This window comes from Zingiber officinale, chromosome 11A, assembly GCF_018446385.1.
Source record: "Zingiber officinale cultivar Zhangliang chromosome 11A, Zo_v1.1, whole genome shotgun sequence".
Lineage (NCBI taxonomy): Eukaryota > Viridiplantae > Streptophyta > Magnoliopsida > Zingiberales > Zingiberaceae > Zingiber > Zingiber officinale.
In genome coordinates, this window is record NC_056006.1 from 77,233,374 (window position 1) to 77,246,869 (window position 13,496).

Genomic DNA, 13,496 nt, shown 5'->3' on the forward strand with positions numbered 1-13,496 from the left:
GGAACCCTTAGTGAAGGTCCTGGGAAAGATTGAACTTTTTTTTCCCAAATTCCCTTTGAGCTTTTAGAGGAGGACCAACTTGCTTATCTAGTGTTGGTGCGATCAATCGTTGAGGGAAAGGTACTTGTGACCTTTGGGAACTTCTTGGAGAAATGGAACTGAGTTCTTGTGATCTTCTATTATTCTTCTCCTCAATTTTAAACATGTCCTTCTTCAGAAGTTCTTCATGATTTTTTCCAATTCTCAACCCAACATCATCACACTTTTCACGAGATCTTGTCTATGAAGGAGGGGGATCTTATTTAAACTATTTTGAAATAATACTTTCAATCTCTGCCCCCAAATGTTTGAACTTCCCGTTCTGTGACATGTGATTTTCAAAACTCATAGATGGTTGAGTTACAATTTGCTTGACAGGCTCTATAGCATTTATGGCTTGTACTTCTTGAATGTTTGAGGGAGATTTCATCCAACCTATGTTCGACCATTCATGGAGGTTCAATATCACTTGATCAATTAACATATATGCTTTATCTACACTTTTGTCCATAAATGAACCTCCAGCTGATGAATCCAATAAACTCTTATCTGAGAAAGAAATTCCCCCATAGAATATGTGTAGAATCAACCATTTTTCAAAACCATGATGAGGGCACTGTCTTTGAAGACTCTTAAATCTATCCCATGTTTCAAATAATGATTCTCCATATGCCTGAGTAAAATTTTTTATGCAATTCCTCATATACACTGTTCTACTTGGAGGGAAAAATTGATTCAAAAATTGCTTCTCCAATTGTTCCCAACTTGTGATGCTTTGAGGACGGAGAGAATATAGCCAAGTCCTTGCTTCATCCTTGATATTGAAAGGAAATGTCATCAATCGAACTGCATCTACTGACACTCCTTCACATTTCACCATATCACAAATCTCTAAAAATGTTTCAAGACGCAGATAAGGACTTTCTAATACTTCTCTTCCAAATTTGTGACTTTGTATCGTGAAAATTAACTCTGAGTCTAGTTGGAAACTTTCTGCTTCAATTTGAAGTTGCACAATGGGAGATAAAAATCTTGCAGAAAAAGGCGTAGAAAAATTTCTCATGGGCCTGCTTGACATGTTAGTGCTCATGGATATTCAAGAATCAAAAATAAGAAATAAAATGCAATATGAAAAGCAAGAAAGAAAATGCAGAATTTAAATTGCAAGAAAGAAAGTGCATAATGAAAACAAGAAAGAAAAGACAAAAGGAACAAGAAAACTATCTAGAATAATTCATATGCCAAGAATAAGATTTCAAGATATGTTTACAAAAGAAAAGAAGAAAGAAACTAAATCAAAAGAGAGAAAAGTTAGACTAGAATGTTAGAAATTAAAAATGCAGAATTAGAATTGCAACTAAAAGGAATTGACAAGAAGTAGAAAGATATACAAGAAAAATAGAATTCTAAAGATTAGTTACAATTATGCTAATGTAAAGAAAAGTTATGTTTAGTCTAACTCATTTGATAATCTCTAATATTATAGCGCAGTCCCCGACAACGACGCCAAAAACATGTTGACGTTCCGCAAGTGTATGGAAATATCGTAAGTAATAATAAAAGATATCGTATCCACAGGGACTGAAATAAGTACTAAAGATATCTCAACGTGAATTAGTTAAGCAAAAAATCAATAGATTGACAAAAGCAAAGTACAACTATGCAAAGTAAAACATAGAAATTAAAGAATAAAAAATAAGAATAAGGGCTATAATAAAGGTATGTTCTTGGAGTTTCAGTTTCTTTGTAAGATTATTCAATGTAAATGATCTATCAAATCTTATTCCTCGATTGTCCATCATTTTTAGAAGGTTGTCGGTTCCCTCTTGCAACAGACAACCAGCCTAGGACTGAAATCTATACCTAAATGTGATCAATTAGGGATGAATCTATGTTGTCCTTACACGGGCTTGCTTGTCACGTGCGTCCCTCGGATAATCAACATAAGAATTCATCTCTCCTCAACTGCATCAAGATATAAGATATGAACACATACAATCTATCCTACCCCCTTGAATAACCCTATTTCACCCTCAAGATCATCTCTCAAACGTCCTTACACGGGCTTGTTCCTATCACGAACGTCCCTCGGAAAATCGAATGGGAAATAATCTCTACAAGATCCACAAGGTATTCAAACATTCAATCAAGAATGGGCATTAGGTCCAAATCACAACATTCCACACAAGATCAAAGAGATACAAAACAGGACAAAATCATTGAAATAGGAAATTGGCAAATCCACAAGAGTTTTACATCAAATATTCATTACAAATACTCCCTCCATCATAGAACAAGAGATCTAATCCATAGAACGAGGAAAGAAATCTGAAAATAAGAAGATTACAAGCATCTTGATCCCAAATCCAAGAAAAGAAAGGGAAGAAAAACTTATCTACGATGAAGAACGATCTTCGGATTCAATCCTCAATTCCGGAGTCGATACGTTGAAGAATCTACCCTTGAATCACTTGAAAATCCTCCAAGAAGGTGCAGGAACACCCCAAATCTCGTTCTCCCCCAAAAGGGAGAAGATCCCCTTTCAAATTATGAAGAGAGCTTTATATAGAAGAGGGGTTTGGGCACTACACGACCCCGAGACACGGTCGTATGAAGCTCACATGGCCTGCCCTACTCCCCTCTCTGCCAGGGTGACACGGCCGTGTGATGCTCACACATCCATGGCATTCTCTACCACTGCCCCTTGCATGACCGTGTAGATCTACACGGCCTACGGTGCCTCCTGTTCTGGTACTCCTTCACGACCGTGTGGTGCACACGGCCAGGACATTCTTGGCCTCTGGGAATGTTGAACGACCGTGTAAATATACACGGCCTAGCACTGCTTCAATTCTGGAGAGCTTGCAAGTCCGTGTGGTGTACACGACCTGACTCCTGTTGGCTTCAAAATTGGGCATGACCGTGTGAAGCTCACACGACCATGACCACTCCCATTCCTGCTGCAACCACACGGGTGGTGAACCTCACACGGCCAGGGCAACCCCCCATGGTAGGGTCGTGTGACACACAAGGATGGTGCCTTCCTCCTTTGGTTTGCTTGCCTTGGACATCATTTCTTCTCTAAAATCAACTCCTGTGTACAAAAAATGTACAAAAGCAGATCTCCGAACAAAAAGAGTAAATATGCTAAAAGCAAAGCTGGAAGTATGAAAAAGCATAGATAAAGCATGTGCAAAGTTTGTGAATGTGTGTCAAAACATTCTAAACAAGAGTATACAATCTACACACATCATTGTCCGGGCACTTGGATCCCCTCACGGGTGCATGGACTGTACTGACATGGTGAGCTCTCTTCAAAACTTCATATGTGAAGTTTATCCACCTCGGGCGCCTGGACCCCCTCCGGGCGCTGAACCATTGATACGGGCTCGGCTAGTCGATGTGCTCCAACTCAGCTTCAGATGACCTTTTTTAGTCTAGGTGCCTGGACCAGCTTCGGGCACTTAGACTGCCTGGGTGCCTGGCTAGGCACCTGCCCGGTGAAGCTGGTCCAGGCGCTTAGACCATCTCTGGGCACTCAGAGTTTGGGTGCTCGGATCCCTTCTAGGGGCTTGGCCAACCCTTTTGGAGAAGAAAGAGCCTCAGTTGTGCTAGCAAACCCTCAAGGAAGTTTCGACCAAGAAGAAGAAGAGAAGGAGGAAGAAGAAGAAGATAAGTCTCATGTATAAATTACAATGCAAAAAATACTTTTATATTCATCTAATGAATACCAAAGGTTTTTACCCTTTGGTCTTCCTCTTATTAATGCATGATTAATCTAAATTAATCATTATTATCTTTTGATCTTCCTTCTTGAATGTGTGGATTCAATTGAGTCTAACTCGGATTAGACTCAATCCAACCCAATGAGTCTAACTCAATGAGTAACCCAATAATCTTAAGACCCATAATAATTTAGTCAAATTAAATTAAATCTATCTCTAAATCAACATATTCTTTGTGTGTGACCCAATAGACTCTCATAATATTGGGAATGTATTAAAAATTATTTTAGATAGATAAATAATGAGTGACATCTAGCAATGCATCATTGCTACCCAAGTAGCAAGAATGTTAAGATCCGACCTAATTTTTCTGTGTCTATTATTTTGTATGACTTGGTCCTTCTATTCTTGATATCTAGATTGATCAATGAGATATAGATTGCATCATCCTCTTATCAATCTTTGTATTTCTTGATCCCTAACTTGACACACTCAATCAAATAAGCTCAATATTTCATATTGACTGATTTGAGCATGACCATGCATTCTTGTATCCTACTTAATCAAGGGGTCCACAGATATCACTTTCATTATATGGAAGGGATAGATCCCATCTACATCACTCATATCCCTCCGCATAACCTATTGCATACCTAGTGATTGACTTTATAGTCCACATTTACAGGTGACATTTGTCGATACCAAAGTACACAACTCCTTATGTAGGGAACCGTAGTGACTTTAGGTTTAAGGATTATTCATACCAATAGTCACTATGACAATATTTAAAATACTCATATAACGATCCATGAAACATCTCATAGCAGATCAATTCAGTACATATTTTTTAATGTATACCCATATGTCATCTTGATATCTCATATTCATGACTTGTGAAATTAAGTCATCAATTGACCTACATGCTAGTCTTAATGCATTAATATTATCCTTGCATATTCATGTTTAACTAGGAATAGTTAAGAGTAATGTTTATATATATATCTACAAGCTCCCACTATCAATTCAATCAATTGATATGGTGTAGATTAGAACCTACTACTCTAGGACATTATTATACTTATTCATCTAACACAAATCTGAAGTAAATATAATAATCATTGCCTTTTATTAATGAAATATGATATAAAATGTCCTAAGTCAATCAACTTTTGAATGACTCTTAGTGTTAGGATGTATACTAAAAGCCTAGCTTTTGGTATAAACATTTATCTAGAAATAAGAATCACATTGGTCAAATGTCTACATTTATGATAAATGTAGTTGTTCAATTAATTTATATTGTAGATAACATGGTGTGTGGTGTCACACACAGAGGATCATGTTATCAGTACCTTATAAATTATAAACAGTAGCTCACGACCAAGATGGAAAGGAACAAACCATTGGAAAGGTCGTAGTGTAATTAGGTATTAGTTTATCTTAACTATATAATTACATTAGTACACTTAGAGTGTATTGAGTAGGACCATTAGAGGTCGTTTCTTTTATACTGACTTTATAAAGAAACAAAGACCTCAATTATTATGGAAGTGTGTGCTCTTAATCCTAATATAATAACAAGCACATATATTTGATATCTATTTCTTTAATTTATCAATGGGTGAGATTTAGTTCGATAAATCAATAAGCCCGATAAGTTGGGAAATGATATCACTTATAGTGTGTGTTGTTGATTATAGAAGGAAACTGTGTACTAGTAATCTAGGTTGAGAATGTCCCCAAGAGGAGCTTATAAGGATTGCCATGTTAAACCCTGCAGGTGGACTTAGTCCGACATGACGATGAAGTTGAGTGGTACTACTCTTGGAGCTTGATATTAATTAAGTGAGTTGTCAGTAACTTACTCAATTAGTGGACATTTGTTATCTTAAACATAGGGAGACTAACACACTCATAATAAGAAAGAGCCCAAAATGTAATTTGGGATTGGTACGGTAGTTCAATAATAGTTCTCTAGTGGAATGAATTATTATTGATGAAATTAAGTTGTGTGTTCGGAGCGAACATGGGATGCTTAATTTCATCGGGAGACTAAAACCAATTCCTCCTCTCGGTCCCTATCGTAGCCTCTTGTATATAGAGATTTATACCCACCACATACCCACCTTCTTACCCATCCAATGGGGTCGGCCAAGTTAGCTTGGAACCCAAGCTAAGGCCGGCCAAGACCAAGTGGATAAGCCAAGTTGGTGGTCGACCAAAGTTTGGGTCCCAAGCTTAGGTGGCCGGCCACTAGAATATTAAAAGGGATTTTTATTAAAATTATTTCTTATGTGGATATCAAGGTTTTTAAAAGAGAGTTTAAAAATTAAAAATTTCCTTTTATAGCTTTCTACAAAAGATTAAGAGAAGAAATTAATCACTTTCCTTATTTGTAGATTAAAAGGATGGTTTTAATTTTTGGTAAAAACTTTCCTTATTTGTAAATCATCTACATGTTTAAAAGAGTTTAAAATTTGAAATCTTTCCTTATTTGTTGATTAAAAGGTGGATTTTAAATTTTAAGAAAACTTTCCTTTTTAACCATGTTCATGATTTAAAAGAGAGTTTAAAAATTAAATAGTCTCTTTTATAAGTTTCTACAAAAGATTAAGAAAAGATTTGATATCTTTCCTTATTTGTAGATTAAAAGAGATTTTAATTTTTAGAGATAACTTTCTTTTTATCCACATATTTAAAAGAAAGATTTTAATTTATTAAATTTTCTTTTTATAAACCAATCATGAAGGGATAAAAATTATTAGAGAAATTTTATTTTAAAATTTCTGGAAACAAATTAGGAAGGTTTTAATTCTTGATTGAATTAAAATTTCCTTTGCTTAGATTATTGTGGCCGACCATGTTGATTAATAAAAGAGAAATTGATTTTATATCAATTAAATTTATTTTTCATGGCAAAGGAATTAAGGAAGTTTTTATTAAAATTTCCTTATTTGCCAAGACCAAGGATTATAAAAGAGGGGGTAGAGGTGCCTTCATGACAAGAACTCTATTCTATTTTCTCCCTCTTTTTCTTCCTTGGTGTGGCCGGCCATCCTCTCCTCCTCAACGTCCGAGGTTAGAAGAGGAATACAGTAGAAGTCTTAGAGGTTTTTGTTTGCAAAAGAAAAGGTATACTAGTATTTAATTTCCGCATCATACTAGTTTTATTTCTTTGTAAAATTACCAAATACAAGAGGCATGCGATTCTAGTATTTAGAATTTGTTTTCGATGTTGTGTTCTTTTGTTTTTTCTTTTCCTTGTGATTTGATTGTTCCTTTTGGTTGACCTAAAGTTATTTAAGGAAATTAAATATTAGCTTTCCTTAAAAGGCTTTGTCTAGTCGGTGGTGGTTGTTCCCATATCCAAGAAGGCCATGTGCCTCGCCACGTCAGTACTGGAAGCCAATTTTGGAAATTAATATTTAATGGAATTAATAACCTAGGTGATTTGGATCGAACGTGTTAAGTTCCGCAGGAGATCCAAGTCTAAACCTAAAAGAACAAATAGATTAAACTTAGGATCAAACGTGTTAAGTTCCGCAGGCGATCCGAGTTTAATTTAAAAGAACACATGGTAGCTAGGAAAAGGTTCAGACCTTTGTATAAAATTTTTGTACAGTGGAACCATTAGGTTTTCCGAGTAGCAACCAACAATTTGTATCAGAGCTAGGGTTTTGCCTTTGTGTGTTTGGTATTAGTTTAATTATGCACATGTCATACATATTTAGGAAGGATAATAGTAGGATGTGCTAACTTTGTGGATGCAGGATCCAACTATTATGGCTTATAGATATTGTGTGTGTGATTGGACCCTTGGACATGTCAAGGGCATTTTATTGTGTGTGCATGATTGTATTATAAAATACAGCAGGAGCTGTATTTAGTTTTATTAGGATTTTATTTTTTGATCTAGATACATGTACATTCCTTCGAGGAATATAGGATCGAAAAATGTAAAATTCTATTTATGTCGCGGATCGAATCTTGCAAGGCGTGGAACCTTTTGAGGATCAGAAGCACAGCAGAACAAGGAGCAAGATGGATGCGACAACTAGACCCGGTGGCAGTGGCCAAAGATGGCAGCAGCTAGGGTTGGCGACACACGGAGGACAGCAATAGATAAAAGCCATAATAGTTGAAAATTAGTTTTTCTATTTATTGCTTTTTATGTTGTGCTGTGTGTGCTTGTTAGTATGCATGTTAAGTAGGCTAGCATAGTCAAAATTCCTCACTTTAAATAACTAAGTGGGAGAGGGATTTATTTTTAAATAAATTCCACAGTCTCCATTACTGGTTTATAAGTGATGCAACAAGCTTGCGCGTTGGCTCTGAGTGCCTACCTCCATATCGGATGAGCTTGTTTGCGGATCACTAGATTAAACTTCCATTTTGGATGACTATAGAAAGTTAATTAAGAGCGTGTGATCTTCCCCATCGGAAGGGGCACAATCTTATTAATGGACTTAGTGTCAAGTAATGGTATACACTTAGGCACGTCTAATAGTATCCTTCCCATCGGAGTCACTGCTATTATTTGTGTGACCAAAGAAAACCAACTATTAATTTGTCAAATAAATAGGTTGACAAGATAATAAAATTAAAAACCCCTCTTACAAACGTTTGATTTTGTATACGTCTACACTATCGTGGCATACAAAATTCACGGTGTTTGAGGTAATTTTATTTGTCATAAAGATTTATTGACAAGATAATTAATGGGTAAACTCCTCCTCTTACAAATGTTTAATTTTGTATACGTCCACACTATCGTGGCATGCATGTTTGAGGTGTTGGTGAATTTAAATAATATTGTTTGAGGAATCAATGTTATTTTAAATTAAAAAGTTTTGACCAAATATTTGATCAAAGAAAGATCAACTATTAATTTTATTCGTCATAAAGTAAAGTTGACGAGATAATAAAATTAATGGATAAAATATCTTCTTTGATTTTGTATACGTCCACACTATCGTGGCATACAAAATTCATGGGGATTTTAAGGAGTTGATCTTGACCAAATATTTTTGTGATTCTTAGGATTTAAAATGTTTGTCAATCCCCTAGTTGTTATACTATAGAAAAGACTTAGTAGTCCCAATTGTAATGATTGGAAATAGGACTTGGACATTAAGGTAGACTGTCTTCTTAGAACTAAGAACAATATAGGTATATTTAATTCATTAATTGAAACATGTTTAGTGGTGTTATCTACCAGAACCTGGAATGAAGATACAGATGTCATTAATCATGTCCGCAATTCATTGCAGGGTTCCAGGAAACCCGACAACTAAATGAAAATAAAAACACCGTCCACATGGACACTGCTGTAAAAGTGGTCGCTGTTGCAGTGGGAGATGTTTATCTTTTGATAAGAATAAAACATGGATTTTTGAGTAATTGTCTTTACGTACCAAGTTTAGAAAGAACTAGTTTTCAGTTTCAAAACTATTCAAAGAACTTGATATTCTACCTCTTTTAATAACAAAGTTGTTATCAAGAAAAGAGGGAAGTTATCTGTTCTGGTACGTTGGTTGGCAATTTATAAATCCAATAACTCCCACGATGCAACAAATGGAAATTAGTAACACATCTTCTAATTTTAAGAGAAAGCAACCTTCGAAAATGAACTATTTATATCTTTGGCATCTAAGGCTAGGTTATATTAACTTGAGTAGGATTCATTGGTAGCTGATGAACTTTTGGGTTCATTAGTAGAGGAAATCTTTCCAACCTGCGAGTCTTACTTGGAAGGAAAAATAACCAAGAAGCTTTTTAAGTCTAAGGGGTTTGGAGCCAAAGATATATAGGAAAAGGTTCATTCTAATTTGTGAAGACTTTTGACTATCCAGGCAAGAGGTTATTTCAAATATTTCGTCTATTTTATAGACAACTATTTGAGATACGGATACATTTACTTGATGTGCCACAAGTCTAAGTGCTTTGATTAGTTCAAAGAGTACGAGGCTGATGTGGAGAAACGTCAAAGTAAAAGTATCAAGACTAATACGGTGAGATCGTAGTGGCAAGTACCTCTTGGGAGAATTTAGGAGTCACTTATCAGAAGTAGGGATTCAATCCCAACTAACTGCACCTGGTACACCCCTACAGAATGGTGTAGAAAAAGGAAGGTATAGGACTCTTATGGAAATAAGAAGATTGATGATGAGTTATTTTAGAAAATTACCAAGTTCGTTTTAAGGATATACTCTGAAAAAGAAAGTGAACATCGTACCTTCCAAAGTCAGAACTCTCTACTCATATAGAATTGCTGAATAGGTGTAAGCATATTTTGAAGCATATTCGGATTCGGGTAGTCCAGAACATATGCTGAAGAGAGACAATGATAAGTTGGATAGGAATTCACTTGTTTGTGGGTTATCCTAGAGAAACGAAAGTAGGTTTATAGTCTTAAAAATCAGAAGGTCATTGTTAGCATCAATGACTGATTTTTAGAAGAGGACTATATAATGAACCACAAGCCCATAAGTAAATTTGTTCTCAATAGAGGACATGTCTAATCTAGTACCAACTGTACAAGATGAAATATCACAAGAAATTGCAACACGTATCACAATTGATACATAATTATAGACAGTGCCTAATCGTAGTGGGAGGGTTGTCAAACAACCTAAAAGATTCATGTTTTGGGAGAGTCTTTTGGACTTGATCCCAAATGAACATGAGCCTGATCCCGGACATATGATGAAGCACTCCAAGATAAAGATGCAGCATCTTGGCAAAGAGCAATAAATACAGAATTAGAATTCTAATAAAATCTGGAAGCTTGTAGAACCACCAGATGGTGTAAAAGCCATTGGGTAGAAATAGGTCTACAATAGGAAAAGATGGATAGTCAGGAAAGTGGAAACTTTCAAAGCAAGGCTTGATGAAAAAGGAAACTTTTTCACTGGTAGACATGCTTAAGTCTATCCGGATTCTTTTATCTATTTGGCAAGTGGATGTCAAGACGACATTCCTTAATGGAAGTCTTGAAGAAAGCATCCATATAAAGCAACCAGAAGGGTTCATTGCAAAGGGCAAAGAGCATGTTGTGTGCAAGCTCAATCAGTCTATGGACTGAGGCAAAGCTTCAAGGTCTTGGAACATCCGGTTTATCAAAGTAATCCAGACCTATGGATTTATTTAGTAATCGGATAAGTCTTGTGTATACAAAAAGTGTGATGGAAACGTGGTGGTATTTCTTGTACTATACGTAGATAACATTTTTGGTAGTTGGAAACAATATCAAAATGTTGTCAGAAGTAAGGGTATGGTTGTCCAAACAATTCGATATGAAGGACTTGGGAGAATGTATATATTCTTGGGATCAAAGTAATAAGGGATCGCAAGAAAAGAATATTTTACTTATCCCAAGCTTCATATTTCGAAAAAATCCTTGCTCGATTTAAGCATGCAAAACTCCAAGAAAGGATTCTTACCTTTTTAGCATGGAGTAACTTTATCTAAAGAAATGTCTCCGTAGACATCAAAGGAGATAGAGGAAATGAAGACAGTTCTTTATGCTTCGGCTATCGGAAGCCTAATGTATGCTATGCACGAAATCAGAAATTTGTTTTGCCAAGGGCATAGTTAGCAGATATCAAAGTAACCCTGAACAAGGACATTGGACTGCAGTAAAGCATATATTGAAGTACCTTAGAGGCACTAGAGATTATATGCTAGCTTACAAGGCAGTTAATTTGGTCCCTGTGGGTTGTACGAATTTTGACTTCCAGTCGGATAGGGACAATAGTAAGTCAACCTCGGGGTTTTGTGTTTACTTTAGGAGGTAAAGTCATAACTATGGAAGAGTGATAAACATAGGTGTTTTTCTGGACTCCACCATAGAAGCTGAGTATATGGCAAACCTCTGAGGTAGTCATAAAAGCTGAATGACTCAATAACCTCAAGACAGACTTAGATATGATTTCTGGTTTGTCCAAAGATTATTACAATTTATTGTAATAATAGTGGTGCAGTAGCAAACTCGAAGAAACCATGAGTCTATAAGGCAAGTAAACACAATAGAGCGCAAGTACCACCCAATACGAAAAATCGTATAAACGAGGAGAAGTTGTTGTTACCTAGATTGCATCAAGTGATAACCTAGAAGATCTTTTCACTAAGGCCCTTAAGGCAAGAGCTTTTGATGGACATGTTGAAGGGTTAGAAATTAGATGTATGACAGCAGATATGACAGCTTAGTCTTTTAGTATAAGTGGGAGATTGTTAGGATGTATACTAAAAGCCTAACTTTTGGTATAAACATTTATCTAGAAATAAGAATCACATTGGTCAAATGTCTACATTTATGATAAATGTAGTTGTTCAATTAATTTATATTGTAGATAACATGGTGTGTGGTGTCACACACAGAGGATCATGTTATCAGTACCTTATAAATTATAAACAGTAGCTCACGACCAAGATGGAAAGGAACAAACCATTGGAAAGGTCATAGTGTAATTAGGTATTAGTTTATCTTAACTATATAATTACATTAGTACACTTAGAGTGTATTGAGTAGGACCATTAGAGGTCGTTTCTTTTATACTGACTTTATAAAGAAACAAAGACCTCAATTATTATGGAAGTGTGTGCTCTTAATCCTAATATAATAACAAGCACATATATTTGATATTTATTTCTTTAATTTATCAATGGGTGAGATTTAGTTCGATAAATCAATAAGCCCGATAAGTTGGGAAATGATATCACTTATAGTGTGTGTTGTTGATTATAGAAGGAAACTGTGTACTAGTAATCTAGGTTGAGAATGTCCCCAAGAGGAGCTTATAAGGATTGCCATGTTAAACCCTGCAGGTGGACTTAGTCCGACATGACGATGAAGTTGAGTGGTACTACTCTTGGAGCTAGATATTAATTAAGTGAGTTGTCAGTAACTTACTTAATTAGTGGACATTTGTTATCTTAAACACAGGGAGACTAACACACTCATAATAAGAAGGAGCCCAAAATGTAATTTGGGATTGGTGCGGTAGTTCAATAATAGTTCTCTAGTGGAATGAATTATTATTGATGAAATTAAGTTGTGTGTTCGGGGTGAACACGGGATGCTTAATTTCATCGGGAGACCAAAACCAATTCCTCCTCTCGGTCCCTATCGTAGCCTCTTGTATATAGAGATTTATACCCACCACATACCCACCTTCTTACCCATCCAATGAGGCCGGCCAAGCTAGCTTGGAACTCAAGCTAGCTTGGAACCCAAGCTAAGGCCGGCCAAGACCAAGTGGATGAGCCAAGTTGGTGGTCGGCCAAAGTTTGGGTCCCAAGCTTAGGTGGCCGGCCACTAGAATATTAAAATGGATTTTTATTAAAATTATTTCTTATGTGGATATCAAAGTTTTTAAAAGAGAGTTTAAAAATTAAAAATTTCCTTTTATAGCTTTCTACAAAAGATTAAGAGAAGAGATTAATCTCTTTCCTTATTTGTAGATTAAAAGGATGGTTTTAATTTTTGGTAAAAACTTTCCTTATTTATAAATCATCTACATGTTTAAAAGAGAGTTTAAAATTTGAAATCTTTCCTTATTTGTTGATTAAAAGGTGGATTTTAAATTTTAAGAAAACTTTCCTTTTTAACCATGTTCATGATTTAAAAGAGAGTTTAAAAATTAAATATTCTCTTTTATAAGTTTCTACAAAAGATTAAGAAAAGATTTGATATTTTTCCTTATTTGTAGATTAAAAGAGATTTTAATTTTT

General features: G+C 35.5%; 1 non-coding gene across 1 annotated transcript; it reads left to right on the forward strand.

Moving 5' to 3' along the window:
* The first annotated feature begins 638 nt into the window (after window positions 1-638).
* Window positions 639-744, forward strand: LOC122033120. The gene has a single exon (XR_006126379.1). It is a non-coding gene; the product is annotated as a small nucleolar RNA R71 (small nucleolar RNA).
* The last annotated feature ends 12,752 nt before the right edge of the window (window positions 745-13,496 follow it).